The sequence below is a fragment of the Neopsephotus bourkii genome, unplaced genomic scaffold (genome assembly GCF_033783945.1).
Source record: "Neopsephotus bourkii isolate Nb327-2 ecotype Australia unplaced genomic scaffold, CSIRO-AGI_Nbou_v1 NB_1508, whole genome shotgun sequence".
NCBI lineage: Eukaryota > Metazoa > Chordata > Aves > Psittaciformes > Psittacidae > Neopsephotus > Neopsephotus bourkii.
Window position 1 is genome coordinate 5,712,359 of NW_026901984.1, and position 21,789 is coordinate 5,734,147.

The 21,789-nt window shown below is 37.8% G+C and overlaps 1 protein-coding gene across 4 annotated transcripts in view; it reads right to left on the bottom strand.

The window, feature by feature from the left end:
* Positions 1-21,789, bottom strand: part of SEMA5A (semaphorin 5A) — a 316,989-nt gene that overhangs the window by 221,470 nt on the left and 73,730 nt on the right. For all 4 annotated transcript variants that reach the window (XM_061369678.1, XM_061369679.1, XM_061369677.1 and 1 more), the window contains exon 2: positions 14,180-14,275. The gene's annotated coding sequence lies outside the window, so the exon portion shown is untranslated. The remainder of the gene's footprint in view (positions 1-14,179; positions 14,276-21,789) is intronic.

Below are 21,789 nucleotides of genomic sequence, written 5' to 3' on the forward strand. Positions count from 1 at the left end.
AATTCATACTCCTACCTTCCTAAGTAGTGCATCTTATGATGTCAGGTACCAATATGAATCTGTCCCACAAATTGCTTGTAACTCACAGCAGACAGTATTTGCTCATAGAAATTCTGTGCACTCACTTACATAGGGGTATAAAGCTCCTGTTCTAATGTTTTGATTGCTCATTTTCAGCAAGGGTGAGATTTTGAGTATTATGCACTATTATTATCCAAATTCAACCAGTTTATGTGGGTTGTATCATAGATAATTTATATTACTGACTTACAGATCATACAAGTACAATACTAACAGCTAGTTCTAATTCAGGTTTCTGTAACATGAATGTGGATTTAGCAAAATCAAGGACTGACACTGCATCACACACTCAAAAAAGCTGTTTTTCTTACACAGAGTACAGCAGAAGATATTCTAATACTTAGGAATATGGTACTTCCCATTTAAAGAAGTACAAACTTTATTTCTTTTTATTTGTAAAATCTCAGAAATACCCCTAAATGTGTGAATATAATGGGTATAAATTAAACAAGAATAAAATTAAACATTTGTACTGGAAGCTCAACCTTCTCTGTCTTCCTGGCTGTAAATGAAGAGTTGTGATCTTTATGTAACCAGGCTTCTATTCACCAGCCAAGTTTCAAAAAACAGCTCTAACAGCAAAAACAAAACAAGAATCCTGCTTCTCCAGAGATAAAGGAAAGACCAGTACTCTTCATACAGATATTATATCTGTACATATCTATGGACCCAACGGTTTCCATTATAATAGGGGTACTGATTTTCATTGGACTAATCCTGGTATTAATAAGGACTAACATGTAAATGTTGACAGGTCTCATGTCTTGTATCCTGCAGGTATTGTGATGATTTCATCTATTCCCTCTGTGCAGAACTCAGAAGCAAAGATTACTTCACAACAATACCTTTCCTCAGCCTCTAAATCCTTTGGAAAGACAGACTACTTATATGCTATAGTTAGTCTCTGACATAGTTGTTTATACCTATAGTCATGCTGTGGAGAATTTGGGGGTCAAGGAATATTTTTCCTACCTATCTGAACTCCTTCTCTCACTGCATGCATCTTAGAGGGTAAAAATGAAGGCAAGAAACACTCCTTTCTCTCAATCAGAATATCCAAAGACAAGGTTAGACTTGAAGAAGAGACAAAAGAGGACGTGAATGCACTCCTGATAATATATCTTAGAGATAACAGAGTCTTGAGTGACATGGTCTAGGGTGAGGCACCCCTGCCCATGGCAGGGGGCTTGGAACTAGACAATCTTCAGGTCCTTTCCAACCCTAACTATTCTATGATTCTGTAAGTGTTTAAGTTTCTCCATACATCAACCTCTACCTGTTTAAACTAATAAAATGGCACAATACATTTAAGTGTATTAATTATTTTAGATGTATTAATTTCAATGTATTAAATACATTATGGGGAACGGCAAGCAGAAGCTTACTTGAAACTACTCAGAGGAGGGTCTTCAGAGACCCTAATCAGACAAAAGAACAGTAAATCAAGGTAGGAGGTAGAAACCTCATCACAAGTTCTCACAGGAGAAAAGGGCAAGCTTTAAGTCAGCTGAGCAACTGGAAGAAACAAGAATTCACTATATCCGCTTCATTACACTACAGCATACACAGAAGGAGAAAGAAAAAGTCTGGAACTGCACTTAATACGCTGCTAGAGTAAAAATGAAAACTCCAACAAAAAAAAAAAAAAAAGACTTTAAACATGTACCCACTGAGATGAACAGACACCTTAGAAAAGCTTTCAAAACCAAATCCTTTCCCACAGAATTTGCAGGGGTTAGATTTTTCCCTTCTGCACATCATCCAGTAAGGACTGCTGCACAAGTTCCGTCTCTGCCTGAGACACTGTCTGCAAGAGCAAGACCCTGGAGGCAGCACCTTAATTTTGTAAACATGCATCTCTGAAACACCGCAGCTGAGGGTCAGAAGTCTTCAAAACATACCCATAAGAGTGACATGGACCATCTTTTTGACTACTACTTTGGGGGACTAGCACACTGACTTTTTCTTTCCAGCACAGATCTTTAATCAGACTCTTGACAAATTGCATTTGGAAAGTCTAAAACAATCTGAGGATGCAAAAAGAAAAAAATTATTATAAAATGTAATATGTTTGGACTTGATGATCTTAGATCTTTTCCAACCCAGTTGATTCTGTATAATTTTATTTCTATGCATAAAGGGCCTTGTGCAGTTATTCTCTCCCTCATTCACTTTTTTTACTTTAATCTAGCTTGCCTAGAAGAAATATGAATGAGGCCCATTAGGTAAAGTTTGTTGTTTTTTTACGAAGTGTTTAGTTTCTCTATCAACAGTATTTAATGAATAATAAGAAAAAAAAAAGAAGAAATTCAAGATTTTCTTATTTAGCTGAGCCAGCAGAAGATACCTATTGCTAAAAAGTGTGAAGAGCTAAGCATGCATGGCATGTAACTACGACTGCTAGGTCCAAGCAGATTAATTTAGAGACTATTCCCTCCAGGAACTGAAGTCATATATTAAAAATGAAATAATCAGGATGTCAATATTTCTAGATTGATTAAAATACACTGTGTTGGAAGTACAACTTAACTCTGAATTATAAACTACTTTTTTTTTTGTTTGATTAAAATAAACTGCTGTATTAGAAAAAAAAAAATAGTTGCCACACTAACTGCAGCTGGCCAGCAGCAAAAATGCTTTCAAATAACTATCTCTGATGATTCTGTGCCAGTTTAACTGCACTTTCAGTAAACAATGAAGTGAATTTATGTCAGTATGAGTATACAAACAGCAAAGTTTGGCATGGTTAAAATATGACATTTTCAGGACTGGTTCTGTATACAGGCATCCACATGCACGCACACCAGTGTCTCCTCACACAGACACTATCCATGTATTTGTTGTCAGACTCATTCTACTTCCCCTGAGTACTTCACTCCACTTGTGCAAAACAGCACAAGTTTCATTCAAATTTACTCATGCTAACTAACTACCCTAGAAAACATGCAGCTTTATGCGTGAACCTGAAAAAAAAGTACTTGTCTAATGAAACAGACTATATACATTTTATGGGTTCATTAGAAGAGAGTCCAAAGAAAGCTTTTGTTCCATATTTCTACCATACACACTTTAAAATAGTAATAATGATTTCACCTTTAGTCATGTCAATTTTATTAAAAATGCCTTGTTTGTCTACTGTACAGCTAGTGGTACCATTTTACAATTTATTAAAATAATAGAACATTAGGTTGCTGCTGCAACTGATGAACAGAGAGGGTGAACTGTTGTTACCTCAAAAAGAGCCCAAGCTGTTGTATATTGCTAGTAAGCATACAGATAAATCAGGAAAGAGGGTATCAGCAGTTGTATGGTCATAAAACTGGAATACATGAACAGCAGCTATGATGCAGCTCAGCCCGTTTCTGTAATGGCTCTTGATTTTCTTTTTTTAAAAGCCAAATTCCCCAAATTCATACCAATCTTTTAAGAGTAAGATTGCTAGAGAAAGGAATATGTAGAAAAGTCCCTGTCATCACACCTACCAAGAAATCTAGCTAAATTCTCAGGCAACATGTATGATCTCAATTCCCAGTCCTGGCAACACCATTAGTGACAAGCTCTGGAGTTCAGAAAGAAAGGAGATGGCAGGAGGGATGACACATGAGTGCATCAAGAGGGCTGGTCCCCCCTCCTACAGTGAAAACTGTGAATGCCAAGTGTTAAAAGACATTCACATTTTACTTTTCTACCCAAATGAACTGTGATTCTTTTTTTTTAAGTCATCCTTTCTTCATAATATACAGACACAAGGTGAGTAAATATCAAAACGCATGTAAATCTTGTTTCCAAAATACAACCCACCAGTTGTTTTTACTCTAGCAATTAATCCTCTTCCCCTGTCAAATGCACAGATAAAAGCTATACCTCTTTAGAATACAATTATTTTGAAATACTTTCCTTACTCAGTATAGCATTAGAAAAACAATTTGTATATCACTCAGATACACAATTTGATTAGAGCAATAGCTCAAAGATCACCTCATTAAACATCAAGACAAGGCTGGAAGCTATAGAGCTTCTTCAGTGAAATAATCCAGCCATATACTACCACGTCTCATCACTGGACCCGGTAATGCACACTGTTTGCTATGCAGCAGAGTCGCATATTCTAATTTGTATTCTCATGAAGTGAAAGTCAGCTTCAATTAACAAACTGATTACCCAGTTCTTTCAACATTTTTTTTTAATATTGCCATTCATTTCAGCATTGGCACGAATTTTAGGATCTGCAAGAGGCAGTAACCCATCAGCTGTCCTTTCACCAACGCACTCAAATATCAATCCTTAAATTCCTAGTGACATTCTGCCAAAGTCTGCTACTATCTGTAGCTGATGGTGACAACTCAGAAAAGAAGAATCTGTCATCAAAGCTAGTTCTCCAGTATTGCTCAAAGAGCTGTGACTCTTGTTATTTACGCAAAGGAAATGCTGCTTCAAGGACAGTGGGCTGAGTGAAGCAACATGTTTGTAATAACGCCTCAGATCCTATTTAGCACTCCGTGACCATGCCACGTCTGCCTCATCAGTGGCACATAGAACCAGCGCACCACAGCCTCCTTAAGCAAGCACCAGCCAACACACAGGTCCACACAGAAAAGCACCACAATCAGCTTAGAGGTAAGAATAAAGCCACTCAGATCAGTGCAGGCTAGGCTCAAGTTCCAACAGAATCTCAGCTCTTCTTTTCAAATCCCTTTTTCTCTTAGCTATCCCTTAGCTCCTCGACCTTTCTGCTATCCTCTCAAGACCCAGATTCCCACCTCTACTTCCCTTCCCCTTGCAGCTAGTCTCCTGGTCAAGTCATCCAGGGCACTTCCCTCATCATTGCTTGGCACATTCACCAAACTGTGATCCTCAGTGTGGCCATCAGAAGTCAGTCTGAGGCCATGGAAGGAGGGATTCTCATCATAAGACTTCAAAGCCCAGAATTTTAGCTGTTGCATTCTGTATAAGTTGGGAAGAGGCAACGCAGAGATTGGAGTTGCACATGTTGAATAATTAAGAGAGAAGATCATCACATAACAGATTATCACTGTAGCCATCTGGACATACTTTTTTGTATTTGTAAACTGTACAGGAAAACATGCCAAAATTTCTACATGGATGTAAGAGAAACCAGAAGGAAGACAGTAACACAACAACTTTAAACAGCTGGGGTTTAAAAAAAATCATATTCAAGCGAAAACAGCCATCTACCATTTCGTATGTCACCATACAAAAGCACTTGACAGTACTTAGGATTTAGCTTTCATAAGGACATAATATAATAATTTTTTAAATGCAAATTGCCAATCTAAAGGACAAATTGTACTGCTAAAACAAAACTATCAGTGGATATTCTGCACATTAATACTAGGCAAACTTCCAAAATAAAGATTATATTTAAGTAGTTACTACTCAAAAGAACCACTGGATGAGTTCCAAAGTGACATGAAATGACTACTGTGACCGCCTGCTTCAGTTAAATAATACAGGCAGACTTATCCTTCTCATAGTTGGTTCATTCCTTTAGTTCTTTGGTACAATTTTAAAGGGCAGTGGTTATTAAACACCTTTCAGTAAAGGAATGGTGGCCACAGCTGACAACCAAAATACAGCACAGGGGAATACACTTTTGTATGTCTTTGACATCCACTTGCCCCCATCCCACCATTTGCAAATGCATTTCAGACTCCATCCTCCTCTCTACTCCCAGCTGATTACCAGCTTTTGATCTGTTTCTTCCCATAAATAACCAACATAGCCACTCTTTATAGTAACAGCTTAAGTAACAGCAAGGTTTATCAGACCAATATGAAGGAAAGGGAGAGGTGAGGCAGCTCAGAGCTCCCAACCCACATGATTGCTACAGAACACTTCTGCTCCCTGACAATTTATACATAGCTTTTCTAATAAAATAAGCACTCAAAAGACCCACTCATTTCATCAAGCTTCTGGATTCCTTCTTCAGTTCTTGGATAAGCAATAAAGTACCCTTCAGAGAATACTTAGATGGACTGATCCATCCAATGCCTCTGGCATAGGGTAAACAGGCTACTATCTCACTTTCCTTGCTATTTAACATTACCACTGTAAATATGATAATTTAGATTTTTTTTACACATCGGCTAAAGTTTCCCCACACACTTATGAAATTTTAATACACAAAGGAAAGCACTGTTTAATGCTCCTTCTAACCTCACAATTAAGCCCCCTTGACTATATGCAATAGTGCTCAAAGGGGACTCACAAATCTACGTGACTTTCTTCCATACTATAAGATTTTGCCTTTTTTTTTTTTTTTTACATACTTTTGCATTGAGATCTCTGATTCAGTTGAGAACTGCAACAGCAAAATCACCCAGCTCCTTTCTGTGCCACATTCAGTTGCATTAATATCCAGATAATTCAGAGACATCATACAAACATGCCTCTTTTTAATTAGCAGCATTAACTGTGTGGCTAATCATGCTGTCTTGAATATGTCCATCAGAAACCCTGACAAAGCTATCAGGATCCTGGAATAAGAGGCCTGAAGGGGGAATGTCTTCTGTTAGATCTTTCTGAAAGTTCATCTACCTTTTGTTAGTTGTTCACTAAATCCTAAATCCAGATACAGATATTTCACACCTTCTATGAAAAATAATAAATTCTTCCTTAAAAAAAAAAAAAGCTAAACTTAAAAGTAATGGAAAGTCTAGAGATTTCCAAAGACTACTCTAAAGCTCAAGGATCCAATCTATCAGTCTTCCAAAGCAAAAGGCAAAGTTCAAAATGAATACAGTGCTTATACTTAAAACCCGATGTATTCACATACAAAGGTTTCACATGTGAGGAACATACCTGCACATGCCTGAATTTCCTGTCAATACAAACTTGCTTATTTTTTGCTATATTCTAAAACATGACAGGGAAAGGGAAAAAAAAAAGAAAAAGAAAAAAAAATCCTTCCAAAGAGAGTAAATCATAGCTATATTTTCTTCCTCCAACATTACTGTTAAAAATTTAAGTTCCATTTTAAGTCTGTTTAATAAAACTTGGCACAACAGAAATCATGTACTATCTAGTAGAAAGCACCCGATGAAGCTGTCAAACAATACATAAGGAGATGTCAAATAACTTAAGGTTAAATGAGGAATGGCTCTTGACATTTGCTTCAATACACAAAAGCCTCTTGTGGGTTTTCTTCAGAAAAGACATTGTGCTGCTCTGTGGTTTTGTGTCATTAAAAAAATTAATATTCTGTTTTTTCTAAGTCTGAAATATCCTCTTACAAGTTTATTTTAACTTACTTACATTTGCATGTTTTATCTAATTATTAATGATGATGCCCTTATTAATGATTTCCATCTAAGAGCTTTCAGGAAAAAAAATTGTTACATAAAGTTATTTCACAAACTCATAATGTTGTGAAAATCCAATTTGTTTGGTGACATCTTTCCCAATGGCTTCTCAGTGTCTGACAGTTTCCATCAGTCAAAGACTAAATTACATGAAGTGTCACTGATGTCTCCATCATATCCAAAATCACTATAGACTTCTGCAGCTTTGTAGCCATCTTTTTTCATTTATCACTTCAAAATCTTATAAGCATACAAAATGTATGCACAGATTTAATACACTGAAACACATCTTAGACTCCCCCTTTGGCGAATCTAAGATTTAGAGGCCAAATGTGTCAAAGTCACCTTGAGCTCATAAATAGAAACATGTAGGATGATTGTATCTTCCCTTAGATACTTCTAAAAATAAAGGCACTGTTTCAGTTTTCTTATGCTATTTTGCTTCCATCCAAATTGTCTAGTACCCCCACAGGTGCTTAAAGGGAAACTTCCTAACCATCTCTAAGTTATATGTCACACAGTACACTCACTGGTGTCATAGCAATAACCTATGGAAAACCTCCCTCCCCACCACACCAGCTCTCCTACACCACCAGGCAAGGCTGGATGACTTGCAGTCAGAATATCCTCAGCTAATGCTGCCTGAGACAGTACAAGGTCTTAAAATTAAAAGCCAACTAAAACCTGCCCTTCGGCAGGTGTCCTATTGAAAGATTATTAAATCAGAGCAGAAGAGTGCCAGTTTATGTAGTGATAGTGCAATGAGATACAAACATCATAGGTATGAGAAGGGTCTATGCAATGGAATTGTTGGAATTCAGAATAGAGAGCCCAGAAGTAAAATGCTGAGTATGCAAGGCCTTTCAGCTGGGAGCCTTGTATATGAAATTAAGGATTTTACCTAGAAAGGCACAAAAAGGGATAGGAGACAAAAACACCAAACCAACCAAGAAACTTGCTGATATTGCATGCATCTGGTCAAGTAAAAAACTGGCAATTTATGGCAGTGTTAGGAAATAAATAACTTAAGAAGACAGATTTAAAACGTGAATGACACTCAAGAGTAGTAACAAACTTTGTAGCATGGTGTGCTTGCTATGTTCTACCTTAGCATGCTTCACCCCAGAGACAGGGCTTGCATGCTACAGAAGAGTCCCAAAAGCAGAGTTTGGATACAGCAAGAGGCTCCCTCTATCCTTTCATACCTGACCAACTCCCTCCTCCCTCACATACCACTTCATTATGATGCTGACAGGACAGCTGCAGTAATCTAGCAGAGTACCTGTATTGCTAAAGTCACTATGACGCATTCAGGTTTTTAAACTGCTAACTTTTTGAATATAACAGATCACATTTTATCATGTTCAATTACTACAGCCTATTAATTTCTACAGTACTAAGACAACTATACACAAGCACATCTCTTTTACATGGGAAATCCACTGTAGAGTTCATAGTTCTTTATGTTGTAGAGACAAAAAAAAACAACAAACCAAACCCAAAACCCTATGTTTATACTTTAATAAACACAACATATAGAAAGATATTGAAAACCCAAATTGAAACATGACACTGTCACTCTGAAAAGTCTTTGCAAACATTCAGTACTCTGTAAATAATAAACTGAAGCAGAGGTCATCTCACCAGGTTAATCATGAGTTGTACTGCCAACATACAGTTTGGATAGATAGGCTGTGCTATCTACTCCATAGATAAAACAGGGATTTCAATTTCAGGACTGTCAATCTTGCATGTTTTCCAGCATTAGATTCCACCATGTTTTATGAAGATGCAACCTGAAGCTGAGTGAAAAATAATTCAAATTGCTTGCAATGGTGTTGCAGAAAGGGTTTCCAGAGAAAACATTATTACACACACTACACTGATGTACACACTGCAAATACTAAAATCTGTGTCACATGGGGAGAAAAAAAAAACAACACCAAACCTGGATCAAAAGAGACAACTCAAAAGGGTCTCAAAACATTGTCCTTTTCGACAAATCATTTTGACATTTTTAAATGATCAAGACAAGAAAAAGCAACCCATGAGAGTTCAGACAATTGAGAGATATCTGGAAAAAAAAAGTACAAAAAGAAAGAAAAAAGAAAAAAAGGAAGATATTAAAATTATAAATCAAAGACCATTTAGTTTCACACCAGGTGTTAAAACCCTGCTTCTAGATGCCATTAATCTCAGAGATTTAACAGGCTTTAATGGGAAGAGTCTCATTCTCTGTAACAAGAAACAAAGGCTCTTTCCATTAGACACAGTGACCTCATCCATCCCTCTCTGATCCTCCTTCACCTCATATGTAGAGTTAAGTACAGCACAATTCATCACTTCAGTACAAAGCTGTTTGCAGCTCACCGGTCCACAGTTATGTTTCACACCAGGCACAGAGTTTCCAAAAGAGAATGAAGCTCCTTCATTCCATTATGAAACTGCTGCTGCTGCTTTGAAGCAATGCAGTGTCCTTTTAACAACTACCACTACTAAGGAGCCTTTAATTGTTATGCTTCATTTGTTAGAATTCCCAGTGCCTGGCACAAAAAGAAACTTCCCACCACCACCACACACACAGTGCAACAAGACACCAGAAGAGCCAGAAGGGCCACGAGGAAGGACTCTTCTTCACAGATGGATGAGCTCAAAGAATTACATGGGTAGGCAAATGGCTGACCTAAGCAATATTTTAATTGGTAATGACCTATGCTATATACCTCTTCCTTTTCTCTTGTTACTGCTCTTATTCTCCAATTACCCTCTAGTTATCTAAAGCCACACATTCATACCCCCTCTTCCTACAAGAAAAATACTCTTTCCTCAGGACTGTATATCTCTATTTGAAATACTCATGTAGCTTTGTCATTGCAAGTTTTGGTCAAGACACTTAAAAATCCTTTGAGTCTCCATTTCAGCTGCTTTAGTTTTGGTTTTGCTACTGTTATAATAAGCATTATAAAAAAAAAAAAACTTACCAAAAGCGACAACCCTGTCCAATCTAATGAAAAACAGTTATTCATCTCTCCTGTGCTGGTTTTTTGGGGTTTTTTTTTTTGTTTTTGTTTGTTTGTTTGTTTGTTCGTTTGTTTTTATTTTATTTCAAGTCCCCTTGGAAAAATTCCTAGAGGACGTACAGATACTGGTAGCAGAAATTTAAACACTACTTACATGAATCCATCCATCTAGGGACCATAAGCCATTGACTGAAAACCAAAGACACTGTTTCTTTCATTCCCAGTATCTGCTCCTCCCCTAAGCTTCTAAAACCCTTTTAATTCTTAAGAACTTTCTTCAGTAATTTCTCATCCTTACTTACCTTTCAGTCCCTTCAGTTCAATTTACCTTTTTTCCACTAATCTTCTCCCATGACCCCTCTTCTCTTCCAGTAGCCTTATCTGGTTTGGCCATTTCAACTATCATTATGCAACTCTGTCACTTTCAGCCTTGCCCCCTCGACCATCATAACATAACTCAAACATTTTGCCTCTCAAGCTAGTTCACAGACATAAAAATATCTCCAAGTTCAGTGCTCTTTTCTCATTCTCTTTGTACTCTCTCAGGGTTTTGCTATTTCATCTTGCTTCTCTCTCCCCCCAAAGTGTACCATGTCTACACCAAAATGGGTGTCAACAGGACTACATGTAGTGAGAAATGGTGTTTTGATAATTCCTTGCTCTCTGACAGGCAGTGCATACTGTACAGGGAACATGGTAAGAAAAAAAAAAGTAGGTGAGAACTGAACTCTCAGTGAAACAGCTTGAACACATTAAGATGAATTTAACTATAATTTATAAAGTGCCAAAATAAGATAAAAAGCATTTATCTTACAATGAAGGAAAAGTCTCCAAGCTCAGTGCGAGACCTCAAATTACATAACAGCTTAATATTTTTTAGAATGGTTTCATTAACAGAGTTCTCCTCAGATACTGCACCCTGCAACCTTACTGTTTACAGAATAGCATGTAAGAACCACCGTAGTGGGCCAGGCTGGATGTTTTAACCCAAATGGAATGACCAAACTGGCTCAGACTAAATATCCAGCCTGACCCGCTGTCCTGTCTCCAGAAGCAGCCAAGAGCAGATGTTTAAGGCAACAGTAAAACCAAAGCAGTTGTACAGAAACACTCCCCCCAACAGCACTTACTGCACGGTTTTCCACAATTTGCAGCTCAGTGACTTCCTTACCTAGAAACAATACCTTGGTTTGCAACCTTCTTTTTTTTCTCCCTCCTTTTCCAACTTTGTTCAGCAGATCTTTATACCCATGGAATATGCATAGGATTCCATGGCAAGGAATTTCAGAACTCACTTACACATCATGCAAAGAAAACCTTTTCCTAGCTTTGAAACTGTTCCCTGCCTGTTTCATCTGATACCTCTTCTAATACAAAGATAAGGTGGTACCGAGTATTCATTTCCCATCCAGACACCTCACAGCTCTTACAGTTTTACAGACCTCTTAACATTAGCATCTGGCCACTATCTCTTTTCCAGTCTGGTGACTCTCATATAGCCAGTTGTTATTGCAGGGAAGCTGCTCCATGGATGCCTTCTGCACCCTGCTGCCTTTCTTCATTCTTGTTGCCCTGCTCTGAACCTTTTCCAGTTCTATTCCACTAGTTCTGATATAAGGAGACCAGAATAGATTTAGAGACTGGCCTAATGATATTTTGATCTCTTTCCTTTCGGAGCAATTCCTGACATAAATTTGGCTTCTGATTGCTACTACAGAGCTGGGTTGTTTGGTTGGTTGGTGGGTCGGTTTTTTTTTCTTAAAATACTGCTTCCCAATTTTAATTAAAATTACTGTCCCAAGATCCCAGGCCAGCTCAAAATATTTTACCATTACTGATCCTGAATTTCATCCGCCATTTTAATGGCCACTTTGTTTTATAAGGTTCTTCTGCAGTTTTTTAGTCTGCCCTGTTTTCTTTTGCCTTCTTTTGCCCTCAATAACTTAGTTCCAGAAACAAATCTTGTCACCACACTTCTGTTCCAATCTACTTATGAATATAAAGATCTCCCTAGGCACTCACAGAGATCTCTGTGGAAATCCACTGGTGATATCTAACACATTTTTCTGTTTTGTTTCTTACCATTTAACCAATTACACAGTTTGCAGCCCTCACTCTTAACCTGTGCCTGTTCAGTTCTTTTAGAAGGTTTTTTTGAGAGGACTTTGAATACAAAATACCTTTTCAAAAAGTAGAACAATACATCATAAAATCAAAATCTCTTTCATCTGTATTCTGGTTACCTCCCTCAAAGGACCACAACAGTTTAGTAAGACTTGACTTTTAATCGCAAAAATACTGGCAGGAAGGGATCCCTGCATGTCATCCAGTCTGACCAATCACTAAAAGACACAGTAGATCAGATCAACTGTTCAACTAAGTAACGAGAACAACCGTCCAACTAAGACTTGAAAGCCTCCACTCAGAGAGATGACACCTCCTGCTTTCTAGGTAACTTCTTCCAGTGCTGCTACCCCCCTAGTGAAAAAAGATTTTCCTATAATGCCCAACTGGAATATTTCAATCTGCAGTCTGTGTATGTTAACTCCCTGCTACATGGTTTGCCATTACTAAGAACAGTGGTCGTGTCACCTTCGTAAGCATCCTTCAAGTATTTAAGGGCTAATATTAACCCATTTCTAAATTTCCTCTTCATCAGGCTCCCCTTTATAGAAATCAGTTCTTCCTCCTTATCTCCATCATATATATCTGATGGCTTTTCTAAACAAGCCACTAATCTAATTTTTAAATTAATCCACTCAATGTAAACAACAGACCTATTGGTATCTAGGCCCCCTGATTCCACATGAATGCTTTCTAAAAGACGGCATCAAATTAGACATCTTCAAGTTCTCAACAGCAGAGATACTTTAAAGCAAAAGGCTGCAGTAGCTGGTCTACTTCACCCTTCCTTAAGCACTTGGGTGAGATACATCTGCACCTGTTAAATAGGGAACATGCAATTTGTTCCACAACCTCTCCTACAAATGTTTCCAGCTGAGAAAGGCAATTTCATAAGCCTCCCACAGCAGGCTTCCAAAATAGGAGCCACCACACACTTTTCAGTGATAACCACATCTACACAAGAATGATTTAGTTTTCTGCCATGGCTTTATCTCAGATTGCTCATTTCATGATGTCATTATATGCAAGCCATGCAGACTCAACTGGCTTCCTGATACTGGTGTGTTTTGTTTGTTTGGGTTTTTTTTAAGACAAAAAAAAGGCATTTATTAATTTTCTATTTAGCCTGACAGCAGGATATTTTTGGTCTTATTTCCTTCTTTGAACACAACCACATCTTTTCTTAAGATGTCCTCTTGCTTTTAATAGTTTTCTCTACCTTGTCATTTAGCTATAAAGGCTTCCTTTTCCTAATTCTTTTTTAGACTGATGGTAGGCATTTGTGTGGAGCCTTCAAAACAGCATCCTGAAATAGTGGCTCTGCCACCTACAAACATGTTACTCTTACAGTTGCCCTTTTAGTTTCTCTTTAAATAAACATCCCCATTTTTATGTCGTTTTCCTTTTCCAAGTTGAGTGTAATTTAAGAGAAGGAAGAAGAAAGGAGAATTGCAGGTTGCTTTCCTTGCACTCCTCCCATTTCCATTTCTTGCATTACTTTAGCTTAGGAAGGAAAGAAAGGCAGAACAACTGTAATGGTCTACAAAGCCATCTCACAAGTCTTTTCACAGACAGCATCTTACAATCTTTCCATGACATCAGCATCTACCCACTGCACAATCTCTTACCTACCTTTTAGTCACCATTCCTCTGTAATCATCTACTGCCCCTGTTCAGCGTTTGTGCAGAGCCTAGCACAGTGGGGTAGTGGGTCTACCTTCTGGGCTCCTAGGAGATAAGGAAACATAAAAGAGAAATAATAGGTATTGAAAACACAGCTCATCAGCAATTCTCAGACATTTATAGCAGTCATAAACCATCTGTCTCTCAAGACAATAAATTAGAGATGTAAGGCACTGAACCACACAGCATGAACAAGAACCAAACAAAGAAGCAGGAAAAATAATTCTTTAACATAACTGTCAGCTTGGGATAAGAACCAGAAAAGAAGAGTACTTGTAACAGAACTAACAAAATCCATGGGACATATGAATTTGAGAAAAATCCTCACTGTGAAAATCTCCCTTGGAACTCTAACCACAACTTAAAATTAAATGTGCCTAATGCAGGCCCTAAGTGAAATCTGTGACAAAATTCAGGTGGGCATAACCTTAGTATTCTTTTATCCCTCCATAAGGCAGGAAGCTCAAGAGAAAACTCAAGTTACTGTCTAGCGTCTCAAAACAATACAAAGACATTTTCAAGAAAAAGATGCATAATCAAAAACACTTCAAGACATTGAACCATTTTGTAGGAATGACAAAGGCAATATAAATAACAAAAAATCAACTTGCTGTTTTCTTTACTGAAACAAAGAAGGTACTGCTAATCAATCAAGTGCTATCTTTACGTGAAACAGGAGGATAGGAATCAGAGCAGTTTCCTGCTCTCAACACCTTGACAAGAAGGTACTTCACTTCAGAAGTAAAAAACAACAATAGTCCATCTAATTTAAGCTTCTTTGAGATTAAGAATGTCTACAGCACAGAACAAATACACTAGCAATCAATAGTTCACCCTTGAACCTAATCAGAGACCTGAGACAAAAAGGACTCATTGTTCTACTCTGTTTACTCATAGACTGTACTGGATGACTGGTAGTGCTTGCGATTTTTTTCCAGTGCTTTTCTGACCTATGAAAGTCTCAAGAAATCTGCAAGATGCATAAGTAGTACTGCATAAAAAAAAGGAATCATCATATGAGCAAGAACTCCTTTTCAGGTTACACAACCAAGATCCAGGTTTATGTCTAACACGTCAAAATTTCTCGTAAGCCCTCTGCTCCCTATCAACAAGTCATGCAGATTTTTATCATTTACATATTTTATTTTAAGTTAAGAATTTATATCATATGCATGTATATACACACCCCTCCATGAAATTCAGCAATGTCAAACTCTGCTGTAGAAGTTGCCAAGAGCAGATTTAGGTAGCGTTCTCCACAGCACAGGGAGACACGATTGAACATAAAGGATTGAAGGTCACTTTGAATTTCATAGTCCAACTTGGTAGGTAAAGCTTATATTGTCAAGAAGACATTGCATTACCTTTTCTTTGCCTCCCACTATTCAGAAAGGCAAGAGCAAATTTAAACCTTGGAAGAGGACCAAGTTCTGCTTTTTGTATTACTATGTACCAGAGAATACTTGAACACCTCAGCACAACTAGCCAGCACCTGCCCTGTTGATGACAAAGTACTCCAATACATTGGGTTCGTCAAGTAATTAATTATAACTGTTATCATACAGTAAGTTCTACAGACAACTACAAGCAACCCATCTCTAAGATGTAGTGTGCTAGTGATTTATGTACGCGCTCACTACACCAGAATGAGCCACTGAATTATTATGCTTTGAAACATTACAAAGAAGGCTGTATACCTCAATTTTTCTAAACAAATGTGGCAGTTCTAATGCTTTCTGCATACACTTAAACTCACCACTGTCCCCTCACCACTCATTTCAGAATTTGTTTTCTACATAAATATCTGAGATTTTATTTTAGGAAAATAAAAGCTTTAGCAAGTTTATTTTTATTCTCATCTTAAGAATTACCTAGACAAAACAGGAAGGCAAATGACGAATCCACCTTATGGATTTAGGGAAAACACGCATGCACACAGAAACAAACTCAAAGCTTGGATTTTTACAGATTCATATCTTGTTTCCCCTTTACCTCTTAATATGGTAACCCTGCTGTTCCAATGACTGCAGCAGCACCCTCATCAGGCACCATACAGTATATGCTGTGGGTAGGATAACACTAGAAAAATAGCTTGAATATTCATTTAGTTATCTAAACTTAGGCTAACTCAGCCTACACAACCGACACCAAACCAGTCTTACAGAAATTGTAAATTAAGCCACCAAAATCAGAAGAGAGAGGGGAAAAAAAAAAAACAACCAACAAACAAACAAAACAAAAAAATCACTTTTTTTTTAAATTTGGGGTATATAACCATGTGTTAGTTTACTTTTGCTTTGGTTTTGCATCATTTTCTGAAGTAAAAAGGCTACAGTGTCTGCGCTTCCTGCCTCTGTGCTTCCTGCCTCTGTCTCCCCCCTTTCCTTTCAAAATTACTTTTGAAACTGATGACCAATTTCAATCTCACACAAAATCTTCCATGAAAATGATCAAGTAAAACAAGAGGCAAGCTCACCTTCCAAATATCTGGTTTTCCCTGCTCTCAGTAACAAACATTTTACTTGCCAACAAGCACATAAATTTTAAAAACTAGTGGGGAGGAAAAAAACCCAAACAAACAAGAAAAAAAAACAAACACCTTCTGCAAATGGATAAAAATATACTTAGGTATATACTAGCGGAAGTTTTCCAGAAATATTGAGTAGACTGATTAATAAACACATAGGAATGGTGCTTCCCACTGCAGTTAGAATATGGTATTGAAGTCATTGGTGTAACCAAGTGGTACAATTAAATCTAGTGGGAATGTGAAGGAAAATGAACATGCAGTTATCAGCCTTTGCCATCATACAGACAAGGGCTCTGCTCTCACATCCGTCTAGTGTATTAGGAAACATATTTGGCTACACACTGAATTGAGTAAAGAAATAATCGTGCCATGTCTAGACACTGCGGCTCGTCTGCATGCTGAGACTTTCCACTCCTGTTGCAGCTGCACGGCACTGCTCAGGCAGCATGCCACAGCAGCATCCTCACCTCACTCAGTCAGCTGGGCGCTTGCCTTGGTACCCAGGATTTTCATACAACACCTAATGGCAACCGCTGCCCCCCTTGCAAGGTAAAAAAGGACACTGAGAGGGCTAAGAGCACACCTGCTCCACACCACTCCACTAGCCAGCCTCAGCTTTTGGTCCACAGAGATCACAACCCACATTAGGCAAGCTGCTGTAAGTGACCTCTGCTGATGCTGGTGGATCTGAAGTGTCAACAGCAGCAGGGAGATGCTCTTGATGCTCTTTTTCACCACTTCAGTGCTCTCACCATCTATGCTTAGGAGAAATGAGCATATATAAGCAACTTTATTTACTGCTTAAAGCACTACTGAACAAATTATTTGCTTTTGATGCTATCTGGCAGCAGGAAAGGAAATCACGTAAGAACAGAAGTGTACCAAAATTGAGAGGGAGGCAGGAAAATATTAATAATTGTAATAATAATAATAAAACCTGCCTGCATTATGCAAATATAGCCCACTTTCAGGAATGAATCAAGGATGAATGCTCAGAACAGCTGCTATATACAACCTTGTGCTCTTTTTACAAAAACTAACATTGCTTCTTATAATATATGCTACCTAATATTATTACTTCTTTTTCTCTTTTCATGATGAAGAGGTCTTCATGTTAGGAAGGAGATATTAAATCCAGTTTATTTGCTGGACTAAAGAACAGATGCGGAAAGATGGCAATTTTTAAGCAAAATCTAGGCACAAGGAACATGAAGAAATAGGAATACCCTTATGAAGCTGCAGTTTGTATGTTTCTCAAATCACAGTATCAAGTAAAGTAAAAACAAAACAAATGTAGGAAATTTTAGGAAAAACAGCAGAGCAAATAAAAAAAAATCATTAATGTCCTTGAGTGTGTCCCAGCCACCATGTTTGAGATCACAGAACCAACCCAAAAAGGCAAACAACCAATCTACCCATACTGCAGAGGAGAAGCAAAATGTATGGAGCGCTACATGCAGGGACGGGAAATTTCCAGGTCTTCACAGATGTGTCTTCTGGCTCATATATGAGATCCAGAAAAAACAGGAGCAGCACCAGCACTCCATAATCTCCAGCATTGGTCCTGCCTTGCTGAACTAAAGCTGCAAGTCATGAAGAACCATGGACATCAGCACACACGTACATATACTCCCACATGCAAACCACATAAGTAATAGATTTTACTCATCCAGAGTCTGTCAGGATCGCCATGCCTTTACCATAGGCATGGTAAATCCAACATAATCAGAGCATGAGACATGGCCCATACAAAGATCATCTTTGGAGAAGAGTTCCAAAAAGCAGACTCATTGCATTTGCTGGACCACATGCCAATGCTAAGGAGTATGAGCCCTGGTTAGATTCTGCATATCGATAGCTATGGTACCTTTTTTCCAGTTTTACTGAAAGGGAAGGTCTTGACAAACAAAATTAGATTCATGAATAACCTACAGCTTTAATCTTGTTCACAGGATGACTTTATTCTCCACTGGGCCAAAATAAGAACAAATATAGAGTGGCAGGATGGGAAATGTATTGCTGACAGAAGAGCATAGACCAGAATGTTAAGTCACCAGTCAGTCAGAGTTCTCTGGCTGAAAATTATAAAACAGGATGACATAACAGCTATTTGGTTTTGCAGGGATTTGACTAATAATGGCTCATTTAAAGCCACTGAACTTGCCCCACTTACTTGCTTTAACTCCATCTGGGTCAAAGTGACAAGACATGTTAGTGTAAATTTAACCTTTTAACTAACCACCACAGATTTATAGCTCAAGAGCAGCATTTAGTTCTTGCCAAAAAACACCATGATTCCCCAAATAGTAATTTTTAAAGTATAATACATTATTAAGACTGCTGACAGAAGGAACAGTATTATGCAGTTTAAAATGCTAGAGATGGAGAAGAACAGTAATAAATTATTGTAGTCTTGCTCCCAACTAAAGTCATGAAAATTTTTCATGAAAATTTCAAAAAGCAGAGAAAACATGGCTTTTATCCAACTTTCTGCAAATGGCACAACTGAGTATTTTTATTTAAGATAAATCAGTTCTGATATACCTCTGATCTTGAGAGTTTGACAGCAAAACTTCTGAAAATATCTGTTCTTGAGAATAATACCATTCATCCTCGCACTTTTTTGGTCTTTGACTGAAGTCTGTAGGCCATTTCAAGTGCTCTGTTCCCACTAGTACTCACTCTCTACATGTCTCCATACTCTTACGTTGTTTCCTGAACCTGAAGTTCATAGGACTGATAATCCAGACAGACTTTTCTAGCTCTAACATACTGACAAGACTAACACTTCTCAGCCAGGTCATGTTAATACTGACAACACAAGAAGCTGAGAGTTTCATGACCAGAGAAATCAATGCCATACTGAAAGTCAATGAAGAGGATTATTAAATACTGTAACATAACATGCACAAGATCTATTCTTGTGTGTGTGCATGTCTACAAGATTTAGATTTAAAAAAATGTTTCTAGAATTCATGTGTGTCCTTAAGATGAAACTTAACAGATGAGTCAACTTTTCTTTTTGTTTGGGCATGGGGTTTAATATTTCAAGGACATCATAGAACAACCTTCTTGGTTCTCCTTTCTTTTTCAAAATGCAACACTGTGCTGCTTCTACCACTTCTACAATTTTCACCTGTAAGAAAAAGAGACTTAACATCACTCCACCCATGCTGATAACATTTTATTCCATGGGCAGCTGTTATTTCTCTTTTGGAATTCTGCCAGGTGATTTCATGTCCTCACTAATTCTCAAATTTAAGTCAAACTCTCAAAGCTCATGCTAGCACATCAATCTTAAATTTCACTGATCACCATGTAAGTTCTTCAATATCTATGCCAATTGAGGAAAAAAACAAGCAAATGAGAATACCCTGCAACCTATGCATTTAGTCTGCATGAAACCAAACAGTTGATCCCTTTCTTTCATGAACCTGCTACTTTACTTTCCAAAGAAGGCATGTAAGCTAAAAAAGGTAAAACCAAAACTATGGGTATCATAGAAGAGGAATCCTGAGCAAAGCATCTTTAGATATGTAACAATAAAACATGTTTTATCTGATCTTCTGCAAAAGCCAGTGAACCTTTTCAGTCTAATTTCAAAAATTCAAGAATAGCTTAGATGACCAACACCAAGAAAAAGGCCCACAACCCTCAGGGAAAACTCTGAGTTTTATTTACTCTTCTGAAAGACATTTTCTATACTGCAGGATAGCAGCTGATATATTTTCTGTACCATATTTAATGCAGAGACGTCTGCTCACTAGCAGACAAGGATGAAGCTTGGGGTTATGAGAGCTGAATTACACCTCTGGCTTGGCAACTGATTTGTGGTGCAGCCTTGAGAACCTTGATCAGTCTCCATTTCACCATGATAAAATGTAAAGATGTCTCTTAACACTTCCCTGTTTCCTTAAATAAAATGCAAGTTTTTATATATCTCAGTGAACTGCTTTGTGAAAACTGTAGTTCCAATTAACACTGAACTGCTGAGTATAGTGACAACTTCAGGAAACCTTTATGGTCGTATTCTGTCTGCCAGAGAGCCCAGCTGCCTTCTGGAGAAACAGGACTAAACAGATTTATGCAGGTACTGCAGATGCCAAATAACGAAAAGACTAATCCTGAATATTGCAGCTGCTGCTAACACTCATTGCCTAACAATGCAGAAAGTATTACACTCACTATTGCCTACAGCAGGCACTGCTTCAGAGAAAAAAAATGAAATTATATGTAGTCTAGGAGAATCCAAGATGATAGTCTGAAGAGAAAAATAACTCCGTGCATATAGCTTGAGGTTATGAGGAAAGTGTCTGCTAATATGCAGCAGGCTCCCGTAATTGTGCAGCTGAAGTAATAATACCCCAATAAAATGCCATTACAATGTACAGTGTTTAAGAACTATGCCAGTTTTCACACATCAGTTTATTCCACAAGCTGACTTAGCCACTTTGGTAGTCTAAATGCTTCAAAATGATTTAAAGAAAACATATCCACTACATTTTAAAGACAGAAGACCGTATTAAATCCTGTGTAAGTCTATTAATTTCAATTGTGATACATCAGGTAAAAAAAAATAGATCTGTAGTCTGCTTTTCCAAGGGGAAAGAGATTTCTTAAACAATAGGGAGGGTGGGGGCCATGATGCAACACTTCAACAAGCTCCAGACAATTTAGGTTCCCATCCCAAATCTACTGGAATAATTTATAAGAGAAAGAATTAAAAAGAGTTTAATAATCTACAGTGATTTCATCATATTCTGCCTCAATATTTTTTTGGGGGGAGTGGGGAGAGGCTTTAAATTGTTCTCCTTCAATGACAAATGCTTTCCCTTCTTGCATCTCAGCATGCATGAGACGAAGACAAAAATTAACATATCCATCCCCAGAGCCAGAACACACAGCACAGTCCATCTGGTACCATAAGCTGCAAACTGATAGATGCTCTCCCCCTCCCCAGCGAGCTCCTTAGTTCTTCTCTCTTCAGCAAGAAGTTGAATGCTCTAGATTTTTATTTCTTTTCCTAGGT